The sequence below is a fragment of the Hyperolius riggenbachi genome, chromosome 3 (genome assembly GCF_040937935.1).
Source record: "Hyperolius riggenbachi isolate aHypRig1 chromosome 3, aHypRig1.pri, whole genome shotgun sequence".
NCBI lineage: Eukaryota > Metazoa > Chordata > Amphibia > Anura > Hyperoliidae > Hyperolius > Hyperolius riggenbachi.
This window is the reverse complement of record NC_090648.1, coordinates 114,484,578-114,509,511: the sequence shown is the minus strand read 5'-3', so window position 1 is coordinate 114,509,511 and position 24,934 is coordinate 114,484,578. Positions and strand designations below refer to the sequence as shown.

General features: G+C 45.4%; 1 protein-coding gene across 2 annotated transcripts in view; it reads left to right on the top strand.

Moving 5' to 3' along the window:
• PRNP (prion protein (Kanno blood group)) overlaps nt 1-24,934 on the top strand; it is a 45,512-nt gene that overhangs the window by 6,506 nt on the left and 14,072 nt on the right. The window contains exon 1 of one of the 2 annotated variants that reach the window (XM_068274823.1): nt 9,189-9,209. The exons of the other annotated variant lie outside the window; for it this stretch is intronic. The gene's annotated coding sequence lies outside the window, so the exon portion shown is untranslated. Of the gene's footprint in view, nt 1-9,188; nt 9,210-24,934 lie in introns of those variants that run through there. 2 annotated transcript variants of the gene reach the window in all.

The following is a 24,934-nucleotide window of genomic DNA, read 5'->3' as shown; positions in this document are numbered from 1 at the left end:
TTCAGTGTGAGAATAGGCTTAGGTTTAGCTGTAGTAAAATATTGCTATGTAATACAGATGTTTTACTATAGTTGTTTCCACTTAACAGTAGAATATCACTAAATTTACCAATATTCTACTGTCAGGTTTTCTGCGTCCCCAAATTTCCAGGCACTTTTTTTTTGATGTATAGGTATTAAAGGACCACTGTCACAATTTTTATTTAAATATCTATGTACATTTCTCCCAGAGTAAAATGCACTATAAACTACTTTTTCCCTATGTCACTTACAGTAGGTAGTGAATATCTAACACATCTGTCTTTGGTTTTGGAGTAGTCCATCTCCTCATGGGGGAATTCTCAGTTATTTCTTTATTTGCAAAAACTGCAGTTGATCAGTCCATCTACCAAAATTTTGTGCAAATAAGTAGGAAATCTTTCTGACATCTTTGTAAAGTTCCTTTCCAGGGAGTGCTTTTGTAAAGAATTAGTCCCGTTTCCACTACAGCAGAATCACGGCGAATCAAGTGTGAATTCGGATGCAGAATTGCTGCCTACTGCAGTTTTCTGCCCAGCATATCTGGATCCTCATAGCAGTGCATGGCACAGCTATAGCAAGCCGGATGCGTCTTCACATAAGCACAGATGCCGCATTTGATTCAGAAACAGACCCGGCACCCCAGAGAAAACCTAGCCTGAGGGTAATACTGAGAATCCCCCATGAGGAGATGGACTACTTCAAAATCTTCCAGCTTTTTACTACCTACTATGAATGCAACATAGGAAAAATAATAATTTACAATTCATTTTTACTCTAGGAGAAATGTACTTTTTTACAGTATATGTATTTACAATTTTACAATTTCCCGTGACAGAGGTCATTTAGTGCAAAACTTGCCATGCTTTTTTTCAGGGGACAGGTACAGGTCAAACAAAATCAAGATAAAAAATCAAGCAAGATCACACACAATTTGGCAAAAAAATAGAAAAAAGGCTATTGTCTTTAATTACTAAAAATGTATTAACAGTATCTTTTGTTGCTGGGATACAAACTATTATTACTTATTATTATTATGATGCACTTATATTGTGCTGACATTTTTCTGCAGTGCTTTACTGAGTACACTGAATAATTCATGTCACTAAATGTTACTCACAGGAGGCCTCAATCTAATGTCTCCATCCACAGAGCTGTACCGAGTTGTCTACCAAAGCTCTTGGACTCAAGGCACTCTCAGTTCGACGTGTGTGTGTGTGTTGGTTAGCAGCAGCTTTAAAGACCTATCTGGGATCCTGTTAATCTACGATGAAAGTAGATACATCAGGTGACTTGCAGCCGATTGACCATGCGATTCGATAATTATCAAATTGGGTGAAAGTCTGTCCCGCCAAGAGCATGCCTGATTGACGATGAGATAAGCCACAAACGTGACGGAACTCCCTGCACTGCAGCACCACCCCACCCCCTTCCACCGTAGAACATCACCGAGAGCGGCATCACCTTGGACTTCCCAAATGATTTCACGCTGAAATTGATCAGGAATCAGCCTGTTTAGTTTGTTGCTCATTCTGATATCGCCCGCAGTTACTGCCATGTACCCGATCGACCCTGAGATTTCCCAGCATTCAACCAATTCTGGGCAGGCATTGGTCGAATCGTCGATCGGGCATGCCTGTGGTGGCACCATTTTGCATCCAAATCGCTAAAAATTATTGAATTGGATGGTCAATCGGCTGCGTAAGTGCTAGATGTATGGCCACCTTTGGCCATTGTCTTCTTGTTCACAGACAGTCTGGATGGCCGATATCTTAGGCATTGTCTATTACAGGGTTTCTCAACATTTTATTGATATGTACTCCTTTTATAACCTTGCACTCACCAAGTACCCCCTGGCATAGTAAACATTATCACAAGTACCCCTTGACATTTTATATTTAATCGTAGTACATTATAATTGATTCTAAACAATTTCCAAGTATTTACTATTAATATTATTAGGTGTTGTTTCAGATTTATCATTTTCTAAAACTTTAAATTTGTTAGTCTTGGTTAACTATATCAAGCCCGAGTACCCCCTGGAACCATCAGACATACCCCCTGGGGTACGCGTAGCACATGTTAAGAACCTAGGGTCTATTACACACCAGAACAGTTTGCTGTATACAAGCAAATCTACGCAGTGGCGTAACAATAGGGCCTGCTGCCCCCCCCCCCCCCCGGGGCACGCTCTGGGCCGTTTTGTGGGGGCTGGAGGGATGACAGTATGAGGGGAAAGCCTTGGCCACAGTCGGCGGGGAGAGGGGAAGTCCCCCCCCCCCCTCTCCCTCACCTCGGGGCTCTCCCCTCTAGCTTAAGTTACAGTGTGGGCAGCGGCGGGCAGATACATACCTTCAGTGCATTCCACCGCATACTCCTTGCTCTAGCGTCTGTTGTCACTTCCGGGAGTGACGTCACTTCCGGGAGTGACGTCACTTCCGGAAGTGACGTCAGACGCTAGAGCGAGGAGTATGCGGTGGAATGCACGGAAGGTATGTATCTGCCCGCTGCTGCCCACACTGTGACTTAGGCTGGAGGGGAGCGCAGAGGGGAGAGCCCCGAGGTGAGGGGGGGAACTTCCCCTCTCCCTGCCGACTGTGGCCAAGGCTTTCCCCTCATGCTGCCACCCCTCCAGCCCCCACAAAACGACCCCGAGCGGGCTCCGGGGAGGGGGGGGGCCGCTCTGAAATTCTGCAGGGCGGCCCGGTGGGGCCTAGTTACGCCCTTGAATCTACGCAATATGACAATAGTAGTCTTTTGTTGAAAGCGGGATTGTCAGCCACAAAACCAAATTCTATATAAAAACTGCAGTGTGTTTAAAATGCTGCCAGAAATCTCTCCCTGCAAGTACAAGCTCTCCAATCTATTCAGGAATCTCTCCACTGTTATTATATTTTCTCAGTCCCCCAGGCTCTTTTCTGTGCAATGACCCTTCCACCTTCCTGCTTCTCACTGATTGGCTGAGCAGATTGCTGCTTAGCTGAAACATGATCCTCTGCTCACTCATGTTTACAAGCAAGGCTGAGGTGACTCAGTGATTGGAGAAGAAAAGAAAACAAGTTAAAGAGACTCAGAGATGAGTCTTCCTGAATTTTTTCTTACTTACCCAGGGTTTCCTCCAGCCCCATTAGCATGGCTGTGTCTCTCACCATCCTCCTAGGATCTCCTGTTCAGCCGCGGTCAACTTCCGGTACACGGCTCAGTCGGACTCCGTCTGCCTGAGTGATGTCATCCGGGGCCTTCTGAGCTTGCGCAGAACGTCTGCGCATGCGCAGAAGGTCCACCACTGACGCCACTTACCGGGACTCACCGCAGCTGAACGGGACATCATAGGAGGATGGCGAGGGACACAGCCATGCTTATGGGGCTGGAGGAAGCCCCGGGTAAGTAGATCAAGTATTTATCTACTTATATATGTGTGTTTTTCCCCAGGCATAGTATGGCTAATTCTCCTGCTTGAAGACTTTAGTCTTTGTTGATACAGTATCAGATGTCACACAGGCAGCATGGGATGCATATTTAGTTGCATACAATGAGTTCTGTACACAGTATCATTAAATTACAGGATTTCATAATGAAATCACCCATATCCATTTAACATGATTAAGGCTTCTTTTCCACTAGCCAAGATCCGCTCCAAAAAGCGGATTGTGGACGTTTTTCCGATTGCAACCGCACCGTGATTTACATGTAAATCGCAGTGCTCATTTTCCATGATCACATTTCAATGTTTTGCAAATTGCAATCGCCGGGCTGTGCAATTTTTGGTGCGATTGCGCTTCCTGAGGGTTCATGGTGCAATCACGGCGATTGGAAAATGTAGGATCACAGCACAATTGTGCGTGCAATTGCGCTTCCTAGTGGAAAAGCAGCATTGGGCACCTTCCACAACATAGGTGTTTATGCACAGCTGTTGGTGTTGATTGGCCACATTGTTTTTAATGGGTCCTTTTACACTTGCTATTCATGGCAAAGATTGTACGTTGCGTTACAATGTAACAAAAAAGCACAAATATTGTGTGAAAGGGCCCTAACAAGCTGGCCCGACTCGGAAGATATTTATTAATTATCCTTTCCATGAAGACTTACATTTTTCTTTAATTGGGGAAGCAAGTTAAATAGCTTCTCAATTGCACAAATAAAACCCTTTGTATAGTGCCAGGAAGTAGTTAAGGAAGGTTAAAAAGGTTACAAAGAAAATGACTTTCTTTATCTACTGCACTTTATAAAATGAAAACCAGTTATTGATTGGCTGCTGTGCTTACTGAAAATCTGGATTACAATACAATAGAAATAAATCCAGTGAACATCTAGCGATGGATGGGCAGATCGGCCAATAGACAGATCTTTTTCTCTGATCGGTGTGAGATCTGTTGCCTGCCCATACCCCGCAGGTCAGTTCTCTATAGATTTCAGGCATACTTTCAAAATCAGCGTGGACAAATTTTGGCGCAAGGTGAAGCTGAAAGACTGCTCACCCTGGACCTGCTGAAAGTCCGGAGTGGCATTAATACTACTCCCCCGCCGAGTTGTCACAGCTCGGGAGGAGGGACTCATAATTAGGGATGGCCCTGCCTAGGAGAACTTATGGAGAAGCATGTAATCCGTTTGGTCAGCTGATAGATTTGTAAGGTTCTGATTTGCTGTGATGACTTCCTGGTTTAACACATGATCATGACCAGCAAATCAGAGCCTTACAAATCTATCAGCTGATCAAACTGATCACCTGCTTCTCCATGAGTTCTCCTAGACAGGGCCATCCCTACTCATAATTCGAAAGAGGTCATTCAAATGACCTATGTTTTTTTTCTAATTTGAGCTCCAACAATCGCTGGCGCCCAAATTAGTCATTGAGTGTCGCTCAGGTCATCGGGGCAGCTCTGCGCCAAAATTAGCTGTCTCTGATTTCAGTATGAAATCTATCAAGAATCAGCCTAGCACTGCCTCTGCCCAAAATTTAAATGTCTGTGCCCCCCCCCCCTTCCCCCCCATCCCTGGTGTCCGTGCGTTGTAATATCTCACCTATCCTGCTACTGCGTCTCCTACCCTCCTCTGCCACCACCCCCGTGTCTGCCGTTGCACTGAGTACTACCAGGTAGTGGTGCATGTACCATGTAGGGCGTCTGTGACGTCACACACGTGCCTGGTGCCACATGGGGGTGACGGCGGAGGGGGCCAGGAGTCACGGCAGCAGGACAGGTGACTTTCTGCATCGAACGGGCACTGAAGGGGATCTTTATACTTGGGGTGGCCAAACAAACAGCGCCCATTGTGTTCGCCAGTCAGTACGGTATTGAACACCATTACCACTGTGCATGCAATCGAGCACTGTCGACCAAGATCTTATCGACATATTCAACTGATTTTGGCTCAAAATCACTTACATCACCGATTGGGCATGCTTGTTGTGCCATTGATTTTCATTCGTTTCAATAAAATTATCAAATCGGATGGTTGATCGGACTGCAACATCGTTACATGTAGAACACCTTTATTCTGATTATTCTAATGTTGCCAACTATTGACCTTATTTTGGAGCTTTCATGGTAAGTAATAACCTTTTGTGAGCAAGTATGTTGTGCATTGCCTTGTTATGCACTCATTCTCTCCCCAGTAGAGGCAGTACTACATGTAGCCTCAGCTGCCTGCAGACACAAGAAGGCTATGAAGGGTGCTATTGTATCCAGAATACAGCCCCTTGTATTCCTACTATGTCCATCCCAGCTTTCCATAGACAGAAGTGGCTGACAATGTCACAGGGTTCTCTGTTACCCTGTATGCAGCATATCTCAATTCATCTCATATTTCACAGTCCTCGCTTCTATTCATACTCCTCTCCTGCTCAAAATGTTCATAATAGGACTCATTCACATGAACAGGTGAACTGCATGGAAAGGTTAACGGGAACTTGAAGCGAGAGATATACAGAGGCTGTCATATGCATTTCTTTTTAAACAATACCAGTTGCCTGGCAGTACCACAGATCATTATGGCATCAGTAGTGTCTGAATCACACACATGAAACAAGCATGCAGCTAGTCAGATTTTTGTCAAACATCTGAACTGCATGCTTGTTCAGGGTCTATGGCTAAGATCCAACTGGTCCGAACTACTTATGATTGAGAAACCGACCTAAACATTAACTAGGAACACGTATCAATGCACGCCTTACCACAGTTACAGGACGCTATAGCGGGTGTCAACATGTATCTTTGTACGCGTTCATCCTCAAAAACACAAGCTGCCAGTGGTCACCAATACACAAAGGTAGATGCACAGAATAGAACCAATCCTCAGCACTTTAATAGGTACAGTATATGGATCTCCACACTTAGGCCTTGTTCACATTGCGTTCCGATCATGTTAACATTCGCGTTGGAAGTTTTTTGATGCAATTTTTTTGCGATTCCCGGCGCTTGGGTGGGTGGTGTGTTTTTGTTAAAAGCTCTTTTCTAAGCACTTTTCCAGAGCGGTTCCAGGGCTGATCAGTCAAAATAAGTCTTATCAGTCTGACGACAGCCTATACTCACGTGGAGCTGTCGTCAGAACGATCGCCCCGTGGACGGGTCTGATGACCCATAGTTTGAAAAAGTCTGACGTGTGTACGCCCCTTTATACTATGACTGATTTACACACTTTGCTCCCTGGAAGGGTTGAAAAGGAGGAACTTTACCAAAAAACAGTAGCAGGGGACAAAAATAAATCAATACATTGCAAAGTAAGAAGTTAAAAAATAAAAAAAAAGAGATCAAAAAATGATTTATATTCACCATGTAATCCGTTGATGATGTTTGATACACAATAAACCAGCATGTAATCATCTTTACTACTGGCAGACAAGAAAAAAACGACACAGAACTGTCATTCTCTATAAACACACCCACTAAAAATGCAATAGGCTAAAAAAAAAAAAGTTGTTTGTTTTATAGATATACATACACACAGTGGGAGGTACTGTTTGCTTGGCAGATGGAAACAGTCGTTATTTCCCACAGTGCAACAAGGTTCACAGACAGGAAACTATCTTGACCATGGTTATAACATCACACTGTGGGAGGGGCTTCACCAAAATATCAGCCCCACAGACTCCCCTCATGATCTATTTGAGAAAAGGTAAAGATTTCTCATGGGAAAGGGGGTATCGGCTACTGATTGGGATGAAGTTCAATCCTGGGTTGAAGATCTTTTTAAGCACTTTCTAAAACGCTAGTGATGTTACAGCAATGGTGTCTTGTAGTCACTTCCTGATTGGGTCCTGATGCGTTCTAGAAGTTGCCATGCCGCCATCACACAGCAGTTCCTTCTGGGGGGAGGGGTGCGGCATTTTCATCACACGCCCTCTTCTTGCTTGCTGGGGGAAGATGTGGGGGGGGGGGCAGCTGTTATCTATTCCTCCCTCTCTGTTTCATAGCAAGGTCCCATTTTAGATTTTAAGAGATAAGAGATTTTAAGCACAGCTATATATAATTACATGAACATGAATTAATGGAGTAGCTAACCAGTGGTGTAGCTGCAAACCGCAGAGCCCCCATAGTACAAAATGAAGGGTCCCCAGATATAGGCACCCTTGAGAATTAACACCATCCCTACCCACCTCCTATATAGATAGTGGTAGAGGACAGATAATTCACTGCTGCTTCTCTTATACAACCTTACGTCAGCTGCATTGTTAATGGCTGACGGCGTATTGGCTTTTCTGCAAACTGCTGCCGAGACGAGAAGCCATTTATCTATCCCCTAGAATCATTATCATTCAGCCGCCTAGTTTGTGCAGTGATACTTCAGGTTGTTTTTATAAAGTACAAAAGCTTGACTGATGTTGGAAGAAGGCAAAATGATTCCCAGATAATCAGAAGTGTGTGTTGCCATGCTTTTCCTGGGCACATTTGTAATCCAGCTATGTTACCCCAAACTAATGAAAACAATAACAAGATCATTCGGTGCTATGCCCATGCGCAGTAGCAGCTTCCCACTCCGGCTCTGGTGAAAATAGCCAAGTCTGATCGGGCCAGCTCTACTGTGCAGTTGCAGACTCGCGCCTGCGCAGTAGAAGGGCTTTAAGCTTTTTAAGAATAGTATATCCACCCCTTGACAGTTGCCACTGTAATGAATGTTAGTGGTTGTAATGTTGTGGCTGATCAGTTTGGATTTCACCTACGTTTCCCAGTGTGGGTAACTGAGACCTGTTTAGTTGTATGTGTGTGATAGGCGTGCAGCAGGTTCTGTTTGCTGAATACCAGAGCTGCAGGCTGATGTTCTGGCATCTCCGTCTCTGTGCAGATAACAGTCCTGTGGGGCAGTGGCTGCTATCTCCCTGTACAGATGCTGGCAACAGCTGAACCAGACACTCCTATGCCGGGGCCTGTGTACTCTGAGCCCTGTTGCATTGTCTGTACAATTAAATTTTCATGCAGGCATTTGCCATAGCAAACATTTGAATTCGGGCAGGCATGCATCTCGGCTCTCCAGGCTCCCACGTTGCTATAGTAACCGTTTCCTCCAGAGTATCTTTTGCTGTGAAAACACAGCTGAACATGTTATTCTGTATAGAAATCCTCAGATTTTCGACTTGGGTCACAATATTTCAACGTGCTAAAGATTTCCTGTACATTAGCGCTGTGTGATGTGTGGTGGCTGCTTTCAGGGCAATTAGTTGTACTGAAGTCGGGTTAGGGATGTAATTTTCTTCGCAGTGCATTAGTATAATCAGGCGAGGGAAGAGAAGGCAGCAGATGGTAAAGTCTTTGTTTGCCATGGACACATCTATGCAAAGAGGCTTCAGGGCCTACCGCTTATAGATCTGTGTACATACAGAAAGCTCTACAATGGGGTGGCCTTGTTCAGAGTGCTGCTTAATGCGTTCCTTCCTGGAGCTTCGTGCTAGCTTCTGGCCTTTGCAGAAAAATATGCGCTTTATGGACAGATTTTTTTCCTTTCGTGCGGTGTGACTTACTGGCAAGAAAATATACTGTATCTATTCATGTTGCATAACAGCACATTGTCACATAGAATTTATACACATACCATTTAAAGCGGAGAGAGGGGAGGCGGGGCCAAGCGGTGGAAGTGTAGTGATGCGAGGTAACTGAAGTAAATAGCTTGGCATTTTTCCTCAGAGGGGAGGCAGGGCCAAGCAGCGAAAGTGGAGTGATGTGGGGTCTTCGGGACGCTTTGTGTGACAAGACTCTGGAGGTAAATATAACTTTTCATTACAGCAGCGCCGATAGATTTGTATATTTTGTGTGGAGGTCGTCTTTAATGTAACAGAGGTTTATTACTGTATAAAGAGATGTAAAAGTAGATTTATGCATCCTGCAAGGCCAGAATTTTTCTGGTTGCTTGAGAATTCTGGTTAACGGAGTTCTGGATAACAAGGGTTTTACTGTGTAGATAAAGGGGTCAAGTCCTGAAGGTAAAATCTGGAAAAATAGTGGGCAGCATCAGCATAAGAGGGGTCTGTGGCAATCTCGTTGGCTATGTTTTGCACTTACTGTTCAGATCCAATAGGGGACAAAATAAAGCCAATTCTCATTTCTGCTAAACTGTTTGCATTACATTGGACAATACAATCACATTGCAAACACAATGCAATTATATTGTAATGGTAATGTTCACATCGGCATGTTAGCATTAAGGTGGAATGCGATGGCATAATGCAAAGCATTGGTCTACGTGCACGTCCCAGTGTGAACTTACTCTTAAGGCCTCTTGCTCACTGCAAGTGATTCCGATTCCGCTTTTTAATCAGTTTTTACATCCGATTCCGATTCCGATTTGTAGTTTGCTCCCTGCACACTGCAAATCGGAATCTGAATCTGATGTAAAAACTGATTAAAAAGCCGAATCTGAATCGGAATCACTTGCAGTGTGCAAGAGGCCTTAAGTGGATCCGAGATAACCTTTTACTCATTGCATAATTGCGTTTTCTTTCATATAGTTTATAGGGCATTCCTCAAGCCAAATACTTTTTTTGGTTTACTTTAATACTCTCAGGGCTCATTTCCACTATCGCGAATTCGCATGCGTTTTTCGCATGCAAATTCGCATAACAATACAAGTGAATGGGACTGTTTCCACTTGTCAGGATTCCTTTGCGTTTTTCTGTGCAGAAAAAATTCGCATGGCAGAGCCATCAGAATTCGCATACTGCATACCGCTATGCGAATCGCATACAATGTATTTAATAGGAAATTCGCATAGAAACAATGGAAAAGCACACCAGCACTGCCATGGTTAAATTCGCATGCATCGTCATCCATGCGAATTCACGTGCGAATTCGCATGAAAATTCGCATGGACCCGCATGCGAATTTCGCATCCTCATGCGAATTTTTACCGCGGCGATTCGCACCGCACAAGTGGAAATGCAGCCTAATTCTCTATAAACTAAACAAGCCTCGCCCATAACTTCTCCACAGAGCCTTGGCACTTTGAGACTTAGTAGCAAGGGCTTATGGGAGCTCAGTCTGGGCAGAAAGAGGAGGAGGTTACTAGCCAGAGATTTCAGAGGCCGAAAGGAGGGGGGTTTTAAAGGGAACCAGAGAGGAAGAATAGGGAAAAATAGGAAAAGGTTTTATACATACCTGGGGCTTCCTCCAGCCTCATAAGCACGGATCTCTCCCACGCCGCAATCCTCCGCTTCCTGTATCGCCGGTACCGGGCCCCGTCACTTCCGGCGGACACGACCAATTGTCTGCATGCACAGGGGCTCCCTCCATACCCTTACGCATGCGGCTGCGCAGTTTGTAGCCGCACACGTAGGTATACAGAGGGAGCCCCTGTGATGCGGACAATTGGCCGCGTCCGCCAGCCGACTGGCCGACTCGCGGAAATGACGGGACCCGGTACCGGCAGATCCAGGCAGCGGAGGACGGCGGCGTGGGAGCGATCCATGCTTATGGGGCTGGAGGAAGCCCCAGGTATGTATAAAACCTTTCCCCCAACATCTCTGGTTCCCTTTAACAGGCTGAGGGCTGGAGATACAGATCAGCTTACCTGTGAGTAATGTGACAAACAGAACACGGACGCTCTCATTGTATCACAGGTATAAATAATCATAAACTGTTGAAGCTGTTTGCAGCTAGATTTGCTGTGTAAACTATCTAAACTTTAGATAAGATTTATAGACAAGTTACTTGTTAGTTAGTTTTTAATCTCTGATACATTTTAAAGTGGGATAAAAGGTTTTTTCTACTTTGTATTACCCATACAGTTTATTGCATTTGCAAACAGGTAATATTGTCTGTGTACACATTTTGGAATTGGGCATTTGTAAATATATTTAATCTGTGGGTGCCAGAGGGTGCACGGCCTCTGGCGCCCACAGCTGCCTCCCCACTCCAGCAGAGCACGATAAGTACTTTATTTTTTCACGTGAACACATACTTTTGTGTATTGACATGTGATTGCCATCCATTGTACACTTGCTGCTTTCATTAAAGCTACAGTGCCAGACATCCATGTTCTTTTTCTTCTTGAAGAATTGCTATGTACTGTTCACCTCTGTCTTGAGCACGTAGCTTCTGCTGAAGCTTGTTACCTGCAAGCAGCCATTTTGACAGTATCCACAGTTCTTTCTGAGTGCCTGCCACCCCCTCTCTCTCAGGCTGCTAAGATCCTTAATATAATCTATGCTCGCTTTTTAGCAGAGATCGATTCACCGATTGGTTAAGCCAACCAATTAATTGACCTATTGGATGTCTGAATCATAATTTAGCCCTATAAGCGATTGTACCGTCACGATGTGATTGTGGAATGCGCAAATGTTTGTTGTATAATCATATAGCTTTGTGCATACAGTTATACTGAGGAGCTCTTTTACTATTGTAGGCACTTTTATTGGCCTGATGAAGCGGGCTCAGACCTGCGAAACACGTTTGTGCTAAATAAAAATCTTTTGTCACATACAAGGGTTTTATTGAGGTAAGCCACCTCATATTATCTTTTCGATTTTAAGCTGTTTTTAGACGCTTTTATTCAACCAGGGCGCCTCTTTACTCCTAAAGTGCATCTGGAGATCAGAAAGAAGATTGCTCCTTTGGGTTGTCTTACATGGCCAGGCCTAATTATTCTAACCTCCACTCCTGTGAGTAAGATGGACTGTAGATCTTAAGCCTCTATAATATGACCTAGCTCTGTTACAATATATATTAAATACTCTGTGGACTCCTGTTGAGCCTTCCTCTGTAGCACCCTACATTATTTACTGTCCTCCTCTGTTGCCTGCTGGCTCCTGTAGACCCCCTGTTGCCCATTGTCTGCTGTAGGTGCTCCTCTTTTGCCCTCTACCTCCTGTAGTATACTTGTGTTGTCCTCTGCCCCCTGTAGCGCTTTCCTGTCACCAACTGCCTCCTGTAGTGCTTTTCTCTTTTCCTCCCCCCTTGTAGTGCCCTGCTGCTACCTCTTGCCCCCGGTTGTGCATTTCTGTCCCCCTCTGCCCCATGAAGTTCTCTTCCTTTCCCCCTTGCTACATGAACTGCCCTCATGTTGCCTCTTTCCAACAGTAGTGCCCATTTGCTGTCTACTGTAGTGCCCTTTCCATTGTCATTCGCCCACCTTCTTCCATCCTGTTGCCTCGTAGTCTACTAGTACAGTTCCAGGACCCTCCCAGTGCAGTGAGGTGCAGTTTTTGTTAATTCCCCTTTCCTGATGACGCTCCTGCCATCTGATCCAGTGCCTTGGCCTTGTCATGTCTCTCTGACTGAGCGGTGACAGTGAGTGACAGTAGAGGTGTCAGCCGGGTGTGTAGACTTAACGAGAAACCATGACCAAGAATTGAATTTCATCCCAATCAGTAGCTGATACCCCCTTTCCCATGAGAAATCTTTACCTTTTCACAAACTGATCATCAGACCTTGCCTTAGCTAAAGCTGAAGGTAAATACTCCATTCTCCTCGTCCTTGACCTTTCAGCAGCTTTTGACACAGTAGATCATCCCCTACTCCTCCAGTCCCTCCAGTCCTTGGGCATTCACAATCTCGCCCTGTCCTGACTTTCATCCTACCTCTCCAACCGCTCCTTCACGACCGCCTTCAATGAGTCCTCGTCCACCCCCAACCAGCTCTTGGTGGGAGTCCCCCAAGGTTCGGTCCTTGGCCCCCTTACTGTTCACCCTATACACATCCTCCATTGGCAAGGTTATCTCCTCCATGGGTTTTAACTCATCTGTATGCAGATGACACCCAGATCTACCTCCACACCCCTGACATATCCACCTCTACCATGGACAAGGTCTCCTCCTGCCTATCAGCCATCTCCTCCTGGATGTCCGCTAGGTTCCTGAAACTAAATCTAGACAAAACGGAATTTATGATCTTCCCACCCCGGCCATCCACGAACCTCCCAGATGTGCATGTCACTGTTAACCACACGCCCTACTTCTCAAGAGCGCTGTCTGGGTGTCACCCTGGACTCCGCACTATCCTTCACTTCCCACATCCAAAACCTCACAAAGTCCTGCAACTTCCACTTTCGTAACATCTGTAAGATTCGCCCCTTTCCTGACCCCTGCCACCACCAATCTCCTCATCCATGCCCTCATAATTTCCCGCCTTGACTACTGCAATGCCCTGCTGTCTGGTCTCCCATTGACCCGAACAGCCCCACTGCAGTCCACCATGAATGCGGCAGCCAGAATTATCCACTGCTCCCATCGCTCCACCACGGCAGATCCCCTCCTAGAATCCCTCCACTGGCTTCCTATCCAGTCCAGAATCAGATTTAAGATACTGTGTCTGACCTACAAATCTGTCCATAAAACCTGTCCAACCTACATTTCCGATCTTACTCAGAGGTACACACCTAGCCGCTCACTCCGCTCTTCCAATGAACTTCGCCTAACCGCCCCCCCCCCCCCCCCCCCCCGCATCACCCAGTCCCATGCACGCCTCCAGGACTTCTCATAGCTCCAACACTATGGAACTCCCTACCTCCACCCATTAGGGCAGCCCCCTCCTTCAACATCTTCAAGAAAGCCCTCAAAACTCACCTTTTCACTCTGGCCTACTACCCCTCACAAGTGCTCTAAACCCACAGCTGAACTCTGGTCCCCTACCGTTCGTGTCCTTACCTCTCCCTCTAGATTGTAAGCCTTTGGGCAGGGTCCTCCTCCTTTTGTGTCCTACCTGATCATGCACCTCCATTACTATGAACCCATGCTATGCATCTGAGGGAACCTAACATGCCTAATCTCCATGCTCCCCTCCAGTGACTAACCATTACATTGTACTCATACTGTGCTGCATGATCTGGTCTTTCTTGTATTCAGGTATTGTCATTTTGCTGTATGTCACCCCTAAATATTGTATGTAACCTAAATTAATGTTCAGCGCTGCGTAATATGTTGGCGCTTTATAAATACAATAAACAAATAATCAGGGGGCTCTGTATGGCCGATATTGTGGTGAAAACTTTCCCACAGGAAACTGTGAGGACCATGGTCCTGGCAGTTTCCTGTCTATGAACCCGGCTGCATTGTGGGAAATAGCTGTTTCCAACTGCCAAAAAAGCAAGCAGCAGCTACTTCCACTGACATCACCTGCCAGCACTAAAAATGTCACCATGTGATAAATGGAATTCGTCCTCCAGTTTGAAAGTGGCCATTACCCCATAACAGCTTCCTGGTAAGCACACTCTTAAACTGTAATATCATCCACTGGAGTCATGCCTGTTTGTCAGTTACTGCCAGCTGCAAACAGGTCTTAAAGGGAACCTGAACAGAGTTAAATTATTTCAAATTAACACATGATGTACCTGCAAAAGAATGCAACATACTTACTGTACCTTGCCGTCAGTTCTTCTCAGAAGTTCACCATTTTCCTCTTAAAACCATTCCTTCCATTTCTAACAAGATTTTGTCAGAACTGAAATGTATTAGTTGCTATCAGTTATAACTGAAAGAACAACTGATTAGCAAGGTAATGTCCATGTTTCCCTATGACTCCAGTGGACAATATTACAGTTTAAGAGTGTGCTGACCAGGAAGCTGTTATGGGGTAATATAGCAAAGAAATGAACAGCGCTACTTAAAAACAGATGAGTGCTTACCTGCAAAAGAGTGCAAGCCCCATTTATGGGATAAAATACACACTGAACATACACACATGACCTGTCTACCACTTGGAGGATGTTAGTTTCCTATAACAGCTTGCATGCAACTTGTTAAGTACTTGTCCCTCCCACTGTCGAAGAAGTCTTTCCTCCATGGGAGGGGACCTAACACTAACTAAATCCTACCTATGCATATGCATAGCTTGGGCGCGCTACCAAATAAAATTGAGAATTGCGCAAAAAAGTAGGATCAGCGCATCACCAGGCCGCCTCTGAATGGCCTCAGCTCAGAAATGCGCTGAGCCCCCCCAGAAACTACAAACGCACCTTGAACCCAAACAGAGACTCTGCATATACACCAAAGGCAAAACTGTTAAGTGGGAGCAGCTGACCAGAAATAAATGAAAACATAGCAAAGAAATGAACAGCGCTACTTAAAAACAGATGAGTGCTTACCTGCAAAAGAGTGCAAGCCCCACTTATGGGATAAAATACACACTGAGCATACACACATGACCTGTCTACCACTTGGAGGATGTTAGTTTCCTATAACAGCTTGCATGCAACTTGTTAAGTACTTGTCCCTCCCACTGTCGAAGAAGTATTTCCTCCATGGGAGGGGACCTAACACTAACTAAATCCTACCTATGCATATGCATAGCCTGGGCGCGCTACCAAATAAAATTGAGAATTGAGCAAAAAAGTGGGATCCGCGCATCACCAGGCCACCTCTGAATGGCCTCAGCTCAGAGATGCACTGAGCCCCCTCAGAAACTACAAACGCACCTTGAACCCAAACAAAGACTCTGCATATACACCAAAGGCAAAACTGTTAAGTGGGAGCAGCTGACCAGAAATAAATTAAAACATAGCAAAGAAATGAACAAGTTGCATGCAAGCTGTTATAGGAAACTAACATCCTCCAAGTGGTAGACAGGTCATGTGTGTATGCTCAGTGTGTATTTTATCCCATAAGTGGGGCTTGCACTCTTTTGCAGGTAAGCACTCATCTGTTTTTAAGTAGCGCTGTTCATTTCTTTGCTATGTTTTAATTTATTTCTGGTCAGCTGCTCCCACTTAACAGTTTTGCCTTTGGTGTATATGCAGAGTCTCTGTTTGGGTTCAAGGTGCGTTTGTAGTTCCTGGGGGGGCTCAGCGCATCTCTGAGCTGAGGCCATTCAGAGGCGGCCTGGTGATGCGCTGATCCCACTTTTTTGTTATGGGGTAATGGCCATTTTCAGAATGAAGGACGGAGGATTTCATTGATCACAGTGGACAAACAGGACACAGAGGAGGAGAAAGCAATTAATAAGTAGACTACACGGGAGGTAAGTATGACGTGTGTATGTTTATTTTCACTTAAAGAGAATCTGTATTGTTAAAATCGCACCAAAGTAAACATACCAGTGCGTTAGGGGACATCTCCTATTCCCCTCTGTCACAATTTCGCCGCTCCCCGCCGCATTAACCTCCCTGGCGGTAAGCCCGTGCTGAGCACGGGCTATGCCGCCGGGAGGCACCGCTCAGGCCCCGCTGGGCCGATTTGCATAATTTTTTTTTTGCTACACGCAGCTAGCACTTTGCTAGCTGCGTGTAGCATCTGATCGCCGCCGCTACCCGCCGATCCGCCGCAATTCCTCTCGCCGCGGCCGCCCCCCCCCCCCAGACCCCGTGCGCTGCCTGGCCAATCAGTGCCAGGCAGCGCTATGGGGCAGATCGGAGTCCCCTCTGACGTCATCCCGCCCGTCGCCATGGCGACGGGGGAAGCCCTCCAGGAGATCCCGTTCTTTGAACGGGATCTCCTGATCTCCGATCGCCGGAGGCGATCGGAGGGGCTGGGGGGATGCCGCTGAGCAGCGGCTATCATGTAGCGAGACTTTGTCTCGCTACATGAAAAAAAAAAAAAAATTAAAAAAAAAGATTTGCTGCCCCCTGGCGGATTTTTTGCAAACCGCCAGGGGGGTTAAAAGTGGTTAAAAACAGTTTTAAAAAGTCTGTTTATAAACAAACAAAATGGCCACCAAAACAGGAAGTAGGTTGATGTACAGTATGTCCACACATAGAAAATACATCCATACACAAGCAGGCTGTATACAGCCTTCCTTTTGAATCTCAAGAGATCATTTGTGTGTTTCTTTCCCCCCTGAGGGGGGAGTTCATAGCAGAACCACAACACTGAAGAACTTGGCAGCCTTCCAGACACAGGCTGACAAGTCTGACAAGGGAAAGATACATTGATTTATTACAGAGACTGTGATAGTACAAAGTGCTGCAGTAAGCCAGAACACATTAGAATAGCTTTTGGAACTTGTAGGATGATAAAAAACAGGATGCAATTTTTGTTACGGAGTCTCTTTAAACCACTTCACCACTGAGGGGTTTTACCCCCTGAGCACCAGAGCAATTTTCACCTTTCAGCGCTCCTTCCATTCATTCGTCTATAACTTTATTATTACTTATCACAATGAAATGAACTATATCTATTTTTTTCCGCCACCAATTAGGCTTTCTTTAGGTGGGACATTATGCCAAGAATTATTTTATTCTAAATGTGTTTTAATGGGAAAATAGGAAAAATGTGGGAAAAAAATTAATTATTTTTCAGTTTTCGGCCATTATAGTTTTTAAATAATGCATGCTACTGTAATTCAAACCCATGAAATTTATTTGCCCTTTTGTCCCGGTTATAAAATCGTTTAAATGATGTCCCTATCACAATGTTTGGCGCCAATATTTTATTTGGAAATAAAGGTGCATTTTTTTTCAGTTTTGCGTCCATCCCTAATTACAAGCCCATAGTTTATAAAGTAACAGTGTTATACCCTCTTGACATAAATATTTAAAAAGTTCAGTCCCTAAGGTAACTATTTATGTATTTTTTTTAATTTTAAATTTTTGAATTTTTTTTTAATTACAAAAAAAAAAAATGGGAAGTGTGGGAGGTAATGAGTGAATTTTTTGTGTAACACTCATTTATTTCTATGAGAAAAATGCTTAGGGTGTAGTTTTACTATTTGGCCACAAGTTGGCAACAGTAACTTTTTGTGTATTGCAACCTGCGAGCATCCTTCCGGACACTCGCAGGAAGTAGAAGGAGGCTGTGAGTGTTTGTTTTTTCTCACAATGATCGCGCTGCCCATCGGAGAGCAGCGGATCATTGTGGGGCTTAGATCAACGAACGGGAATGGATTTTCCCGTTCATTGATCTCCGGGCGAGCGGGCGGCGGCGTGTTTACTAGCGGCGGGCGGCGTGTTTACGAGCGGGAGCGCGGACAGCGGCGGGAACGCGGAAAGTACGGATTTCTCCGTCCCTGGGGGTTAAAGGATGGAAAAAGGGACGGAGAAATTCGTACGGGCGGGGGTAAAGTGGTTAAATTTTCAGTTCAGGTTTGCTTGGAATGACCACTACTGTGAAAAAAGTCAACTGTGAAAATGACAGAACAGACAGGTTTTGGACAAGTCCATCTGCTAATGGGGAAATCTCATCTCATGTTTTTCTTTGTTTTTAAAAAGCATTTCCTGAACAGCATTTTAACTGCCAAAATGGTAAGATACCAGCCAGCCTCCCTACTCACTTGCACACTTCTGACTTAGCAACAGCCGTTCAGGAAATGCTTTTGAAAACAAAGAAAACTCTAAGAATCCCCCATGAAGAGATGGACTCCTCCAAAACCTGTCAGATTTAAACTGCTTACTTTTTTCGCTGTAGTGATCCTTTATAGACCTTTTTAGATTTTCCTTTCTTCACCGAATGTTCCAATCCTCACGACTGACATGTATTGAGGTATTTTACCTGGAAACAGTAAATTCGGGCGCCTAGTGGACAAATCGGGCGCCGCCATTCACTCCTATAATAAATATCGTTTAATGGGCGCCCGATAGGAAAAAAGGGCGCCGGAGAAAACTAACGTTTTAAAAGCGGCGCCCGGAGACTTAATGTTTTATTACTGTTTCTCATGATTACACATTATTTAATGATTTATACATTTTTAAATATTATTTTTAAACGAAAAACAGTACAATATTTTTTTCCAAACATTATTTTTAAACGAAAAACAGTACTTTTTTTTTTTTTTATTTATTTTTTTCCATTATTTTTAAACGAAAAAACCAACAGGGGGGGGTCTTAGGTTTAGGCACCAAAAGGGGGGTCTTAGGTTTAGGCACCAACAGGGGGGTATTAGGTTTAGGCACCAACAGGGGGGTATTAGGTTTAGGCACCAACAGGGGGGTCTTAGGTTTAGGCACCAACAGGGGGGTCTTAGGTTTAGGCACTAACAGGGGGGTCTTAGGTTTAGGCACCAACAGGGGGGTCTTAGGTTTAGGCACTAATAGGGGGGTCTAGGGGTTAGGGGTAGGTACAGGGAGGGTTACTTAGGCACCAACAGGGGGGGTCTTAGGTTTAGGCATCAACAGGGGGGTCTAGGCTTTAGGGGTAGGTACAGGGAGGGTTACTTAGTAATTTTTTTTTAAACGTTATTATACGTTTCACTATTTAAACGAAAGATTAACGTTTTTACAATTGCCGATTTAATGCACATTATTTAATGATTTAAATCTTTAAAAAACATTAATTTTAAACGAAATACAGTACAATACATTTTTAAACGTTATCCATGCTTATCGTTAAAAACCCGGCGCCCTTTTTTCCCAGCGCCCCTTTTTAACGTACGCATTTTACCTCACTGGTCGGTAATTTTACTTTTTCATGCAATAACAGAGTGAATTGTTTTCACCGAACATGTAGTAAAACTCGACGTTTTTTTGCCTTACCACATTCGGTAATGCTTTGTGTATGGAGGCCATTGTCATTCACAGCAATATAGAAAAACAACAATACAATTTTACTTTAATTTAAAAAAAAAACAGCTAAAAACGTACAAAAGTAACAATAAATGCAGGAATATTCTGTTTTGTAATATCCAACTGTAACTTCAGACACTGGCTGAATAGATAATGCACCGTACCACTGATGACAAAGTAAAATCATGTGAAAGCGGATGAGAGTGAGTCATGCTGTGAAATGTCTCATAGGCTTGTGATTAATGTGAGGAATAATTTGGAGAACTGTATTTATTTACAGAAATTACCCGTTTAGTTGGTAACCTCATCTGAAGTACCCCTTGACAAATATACGGTATAAGGTGCCCATTAGCGGTACAATCTTCCATCAACGATCGACTGTACCGTATTGACTGCATTGACAGCTCACAGCAATATTACCCTTACTATCGGCACTGTGTACTGCGAGTTACACTATTAGGGGGACCCACAGTGCTCGACAAGTGGGACCATTGCTATGGTAACGCACTTTACTAATGAATGTTACCATAACAACGGTCGCGTTAATTAGTACCACGGGTCGCTCTAATAGCGTAATTTGTGGTATACAGTGCCGATAGGTAATAATGCTGTGCACTATCCGTGCACGGCAATATTACCGCGCTTTTGTGCATCAGTCCCAATGACCCTGCCATCCAGCTGTTACTATCTTGCCCTTGTCAAACTTGCTCATATACTTTTTTTTGCCCATTTTTGCCGTTTCCAACACGTCACCTTCAAGAACTGACCATTCCTGTGCTCTCTAATATACTCCACCCCTTGACAGGTGCCACTGTAACAAGATCATCATGTTATAGGCTTCACTGGTCTGTGTGGTTTCATTGTTGTGGCAGAACGGTGTGAATAGATTTGCTTCATAATTACCTATGCAGGCTTTCCAGACGTTCTCTTATGCTTCATTAACTAAATATACTTGCATACGGTTTATGATTTGAAAACTTAGTTTAATGAAGTGACAAACAATTGCAAGGTGAAGCAGGTGATTTTGGCGCCAGAGGCATCATGGTACTTTGGGTGCCTCCATAGCCTCCATTGTCAACAGCGCTGCAATGCAGGTGAAGGTGGCCGGAGCCAGGCCCTTTACTATTTTAGCACTTACTGTATATCCACAAATCGCACCTATGGTGGTGCCCACGGCGCCTGCTATTTGTAGCTGCAGTTTAGTTTGGTTTAGGTATCCCTTGTGGAGTCGATTAGGGTTAGGCATAGGTTTGGAGGGTCTGTTAGGGTTAGGCATATGTGGGGGTTTACAAAGGGTTAGAAATAGGTTGGGAGTTTGTTAGGGTTAGGCATCACTTGGAGGGTTTGGTTAGATTTAGGCATCGGTTAGGGGGGTTGATTAGGGTTATTCATAGTTTGGGGGTGTTTTAGGGTTAGATATAGGTAAGGGACTGGATAGGGTTAGGCATAAGTTGAAGGGTTGTAGTCAAGGCATCGATTGGGGGGGTCAGATAAGGTTTCGTATAAGTTGGTGGGGTAGGCATCACTTAAGGGTGATTTGGTTAGGGTTAGGCATAGGTTGGGGGGGTCTGTTAGGGTTAGGCATAGGTGGGGGTCGCATAAGGTTAGGCATAGGTTGTAAGGGTTGTTAACCTGCTGGGCGGTCTGGACGAGCTCAGCTCGTCCAGTACCGCCGGAGCCTGCCGCTCAGGCCCTGCTGGGCCGATTTGGCTCAAATAAAAAGCAGCACACGCAGCCGGCACTTTGCCAGCCGCGTGTGCTGCCTGATCGCCGCCGCTCTGCGGCGATCCGCCGCGAGCAGCGGCGAAAGAGGGTCCCCCCAGCCGCCTGAGCCCAGCGTAGCCGGAACAAAAAGTTCCGGCCAGCGCTAAGGGCTGGATCGGAGGCGGCTGACGTCAGGACGTCGGCTGACGTCGATGATGTCACTCCGCTCGTCGCTATGGCGACGATGTAAGCAAAACAAGGAAGGCCGCTCATTGCGGCCTTCCTTGTTTATTCTGGGCGCCGGAGGCGATCGGAAGATCGCCTCCGGAGCGCCCTCTAGTGGGCTTTCATGCAGCCAACTTTCAGTTGGCTGCATGAAATAGTTTTTTTTTTATTAAAAAAAAAACCCTCCCGCAGCCTGCCTGGCGATCTTAATAGAACGCCAGGCAGGTTAAGGATTGGGCCACTTGAGGGTAGTTGGTTAGGGTTAGGCAAAAGTTGGGGAGGTCTGTTAGGGTTAAGCATAAGTGGGGGTTTCGGATAAGGTCAGGCATAGGTTGGGGGGTTGTCGGGGTTAGGCATCACTTGGGGTAAGTTGGTTAGGGTTAGGCATTGGTGAGGGGTTGGATAAAGTTGGGCATAAGTTGGAGGGTTGTTGTCAGAAATCCTGTGCAGTTTTGTGTGCAGGAAAAATCTGCACGGCAGAGCCATCAGAGATTCGTATACAATGTATTTAATAGGAAATTTGTTTTCGTATGCAAATTTTACTGCGATTTTTACTGCGAATTTGCAGGCGTTTTCGCATAAAATCAATGTAAAAGCACACAGGCACTGACATGGTTAAATTCGCATACTTACTAACCTATGCAAAACCCCCTGCGAATTTGTGGTAAAAATCACGGTAAAATTCTCATTTGAGTGCGAATTCGGTTTTGCGTTTTCCGCTACTAATTCGCACTGCACAAGTGCAAACAGGCCCTAAGATAAATACTTCTTGGGGCCATTATACCGTATGGTGAGAGGCTAGGTTTTAGAAGACAGGGAGACACTGAGCTGGCATGTGGAATGAGCAGGGAACTCTGAAGGGAATGAGGAGGGAGGAGATGTGGTTTGGGAAGTGTGACCTCACCAGCTGGGAATAGCTGGAAGCTAAGCTAATAATACTTGGTGCCACACTCCTACACACCCCTCATGAGACTTCTCTCCTACTGACAGGTGAATGGTGTGCTTGTGCTCGTGTGCTTGTTCAGACAAATGCAAAGGGTGCATCATTTCATTACGAGACGCTACATGAATGGTATACAGAGTACTCTGAAATACTAGTTCATCAAGATTCACTCCTGTAATCTAGAACTGGGATGATTTAAAAGGGAATAACTATGGTAGCCTTCCCCCTAAATTGGCCCTAGATTAAGTTAGAACGATCAAGATTGTATTATTAGTGGGCACCTTCAAAGCTGGAGAGGGCCACCTGGTATGCTGCGGAAGCCCTCCACAGTACACCATCTGACGCGAAAATGAGGCAAGTGTACAGAGGCCTGCCACTAACTAAGGGCACCGACATGCTGGATCATTAGCCAACATATAATGCCTGGGTAGCCTCCAAACGCATTGTTCTTCCACACACCCCGCCTGTAGGAAGTTGCTCCATTGTGCATCATGCGACAAGAAGCTTTTCGTCAAACTAATGGAGAAGGGATGTTGCACCCTTGCAGGAGAGGAACTCCTTCCCCGCCCATCAGAGCCTTTTTACTGGCTCTCCAATGCCTGCTCCCCTCCTCTCCCCTGTCCCTTTCATGCCAATCAGCGCTCTGCACAGAGCTGCTTCTGTAGAGTCATGACCCCAAAGGTCACAGAAGTGAAAGTGAAGGATTGCAGCACAGAGGGGATAATGGGCGCTACCTGATCCGGTTACCCCAGCTGCACGCCAAGCCGCCCCGCCCCATTTTTAATTTTTTTTTTTTTTTCACTTTTAAGGCCGGCTCAGGTACTCTTTAAGTGAAAATAATCTGATGAGATAAACAATTGTATCGATCCTCCTACTCCTAAACATGATTTTTAACCTCCTTAGCGGTAACCCCGTGCTGGACACTGGGTAAGCCGCCGCAGAGGATTCCTCAGGCCCTGCTGGGCCGATTTGCATAATTTTTTTTTTTCAAACACGCAGCTAGCACTTTGCTAGCTGCGTGTTTGGTCCGATCACCGTCGAACCGCCGATATACAGGCCCCCCCCCCCGCATACCCCTTGCACAGCCTGGCCAATCGCCGCCAGGCTGCGTTATGGGGTGGATCGGGACTCCCTGTGACGTCACGACGTCGAAGACGTCAGTCCGTTCGTCGCCATGGCGACGGGGGAAGCCCTCAAGGAAATCCCGTTCAGAACGGGATTTCCTTATGGGCAAGCGGCGCCGGCGGCGATCAGACGCTACAAGGGGACGCCGCAGGGAGGGGGGAAGCATGTAGCTAGCGCTAGGCTAGCTACATGCTAAAAAAAAAAAAAAATAGGTTAAAAAACCCTCATACCGCCAGGAAGGTTAAGGATCTCACAGTTTTATGTTGTTTGGGTCACCCCGAGCTGCTTGGTTACTCTGTTGTATCGGTCCAAGCCCTATCTCATACAGCCATATCAATCCCTGCCATGTACTGATGAGGACCAAAAGCCCAAAACAGGCTATCCACGTGGGGTTGGTGTGGCTGTGTAATATTTAAAGCTATAGGCTTGCTATACACCGGTTCTGGATGCTTGCCTTACTTACAGGGGCCAAAAGGGATAATTTGCATATTCAGTAGTGGTGCATTGTGGGTAACCAAAAATGTTCACTTATAGCTGAATTATTGCAAATTTCCTTCTGTTTTAAAGGGAACCAGAGAGGATGAAGAAAAGCTTTTATACATACCTAGGGCTTCCTCCAGCCCCATACACCTGGATCGCTCCCACGCCGCCGCCCGCCGATACAGGGTCCCATCATTGCCGCGAGTCGGCCGGCGGACGCGGCCAATTCTCCGCATCACAGGGGGCTCCCCCCATACAGGTACGCGTGTGGCCGCTTACTGCGCAGCCGCATGCGTACGGGTATGGAGGGAGCCCCTGTGATGCGGACAATTGGCCGCGTCCACCGGATGCACATTTTGGCAGTTTTCTGTATCAATTACATCAGCTGCTGTGAAAAAACACGCGCGTTTTCCTGCATGGAAACACACTTAGTATGCAGAAAAAGTATGCAGAAAAACGCGCGCGGAAAACTGAAAGTCAAGTGTGTTCCCTGCCTGAAGAAAAACTCAGTTTGTTGCATAGCAGAATATTAACTCTTTCAGGCTTCATTTACACTGTAAAATCAAAATTCCAATTCTGATTTGTGATA